The following is a 2,298-nucleotide window of genomic DNA, read 5'->3' on the forward strand; positions in this document are numbered from 1 at the left end:
TAGAAAATCTAACAATATGACTACAAGCTTGATTATTATTAATGATTATCCATTAACAACCTATATACATTACATTTTTAAATGAACTACACAATCACAATACCTTAGTCAAGGTCAAAAATACATATACATATAACAAGATTGATCTTAAATTTAAATCACTAAAGCAAAATTTATACCAATTCAAACTATTCATATCTATATCATATCCCCCTTAAAATGTAAAAGAACATTTATAAACAATATTTGGGAATATGGGCACAGTTATTTCTCTCCAAACTGCTTCGTGCTGAATGGGGGTGCTGTTATCCAGGTCTTTCATGGTATAACCTGTGTACTAGATTCATCTCAGTCAGCAGTTGAGTGAAGTAATTTTTTTGAGGGTGTTCACGGCAACCTTTCAGGAGGGCATGGTCTATCATACCATATTGGGATAGAAGCAATCCACAGGGTCTCATCTGCTGTGAAAACAAAAGAAGAAACTCTTTTCCAAAGTATCATATCCTTAGATCCAAATTCTGAAGTTAAGGTATTTTCAAAATATCTATCTTGGATTAGTTCAGCAGCATTTATAAACAAATATCTTTTAGCAGCTGTTGCTCTTTCCTCAGCATTCAAACAATTCAAAGAGAGTATAATAGCATACAGTATCAATATTCTCTGTGTATTTTCCATCTTTGTACAGCTTTATTTTAACTCTATTTCATTTATTTTTACTTTTACTTTTTGATACAGGTTTTCTGTATATCTTTGTCCTGGAATAACTCTGTAGACCAGGCTGTCCTTGAACTCTCAGAGATCCGTCTGTCTCTGCCTCCCAGGCGTTGGGATTAAAGGTATGTCCTACCACACCTTGAAGTCACAGAGGTCAATCTACCTCTGCCCCTTGAAGTCTCAGAGATCAATCTCCCTCTGCCTCCAAGTGTTGGGATTAAAGGTGTGTACCACCACACCCAAACTACTCTCTTTTTCTTTATTTTTAAGAACGGTTTCCTTTAGCCTGCATCTATTTTTAGCACATTGTAAGCAATTTAGAGGTTTTCTTTGTCTTTGAATCTCTCTTTACTGTATATCTCTCTTTTTCTGACCACATGAGTCTTTAATTTGCCAAGCAATAAAGGTAGGATTAAAGCCGTGGATTTGGCAGCTAGATCCAGCCCATTCCTTAGCTTTCCAGCCTCATGGCGGAGATACTGGCTGTAGCCATCTTTATTGCCACAACTCTATGGCGTTTCAAGGTCCTTGCCAGCAAGCAAGCTGCAACACTCAAATGCTCTCTCTGTAGCTGACCTCCTGCCTCAAAGAGTCAGAGTTTGCCCTGGCAGGATGGCAGGATGGCACAAAGCTGGCATTTTAAAATGGCATAGCTTTTTTCCTGCTATGGCTGAAAACTGAAAAGCATGCGTTCAGCTTTTCATCAACACCATTTAAGTGTTTCGTGGCAGGACCTCTTAATAGCTGCAGGGTTTTGCAGCTAACGCTGAGTCAGGAAGCCTCTCTTAGATGAGAGCACTTGCTTGCCTCTAGCAAGCAGAGCAGACCCGAGAAATTGCTGCTACCAAGAAAACATGCTTTACTCTATTCTTTCCCAAGCTTTCTCAGGCTTTCTGTGGATTCAGTTATCCACACATTGGGAAGCCATTCTGTAGTAGGAGCTACAGGCTGCATTCCTGCCGTCCGGCTCCCAGCCACCAGCTAGCTTTACCCAAAATAACAGCACACAAACTGTATTCTTTTAAACACTGCTTGGCCCATTATATATAGCCTCTTCTTGGCTAATTCTCACACCTCAACTAACCCATTTCTAATAATCTGTGTAGCACCATGAGGTTTTTGGCCTACTGGAAAGATCTAGCCTACGTCCATCTTGGGTCGGAGCTTCATCGCATCTGCCCTGGAGAGAAGAGGCATGGCGTCTGCCTAACTTCCCTTCTTCCCAGCATTCTGTTCTTTTTACTCCACCCACATATGTTCTAACCTATCAGACCAAGCAGTTTCTTTATTAATTAACCAATGATTGATATATGGCACTCCCATATCACATCCTCCCCTGGGAACCAGGAACCTAATAATCACCCACACGTGCACTGGAACAATGGATACTTTCCCAGGTACTTTCCATCCCTCTGCAGGTTTTCTCTGAATAAATCCAGTTCCTGGAACTAGAGCCAAATGAACTGCAGATATTCCTCTGTTGCCCATCTGACCTAGCATCTGCCTGTCCCACCGTGGCCCTGACCAATCATAGTTAGCTGACCTTTAGATGAACAAATCACAATAGTTGACAAAAAAAAAAAA

Source organism: Alexandromys fortis, unplaced genomic scaffold (genome assembly GCF_014885135.2).
Source record: "Alexandromys fortis isolate MF-2015 unplaced genomic scaffold, M_Fortis_MF-2015_v1.1 scaffold_175, whole genome shotgun sequence".
NCBI lineage: Eukaryota > Metazoa > Chordata > Mammalia > Rodentia > Cricetidae > Alexandromys > Alexandromys fortis.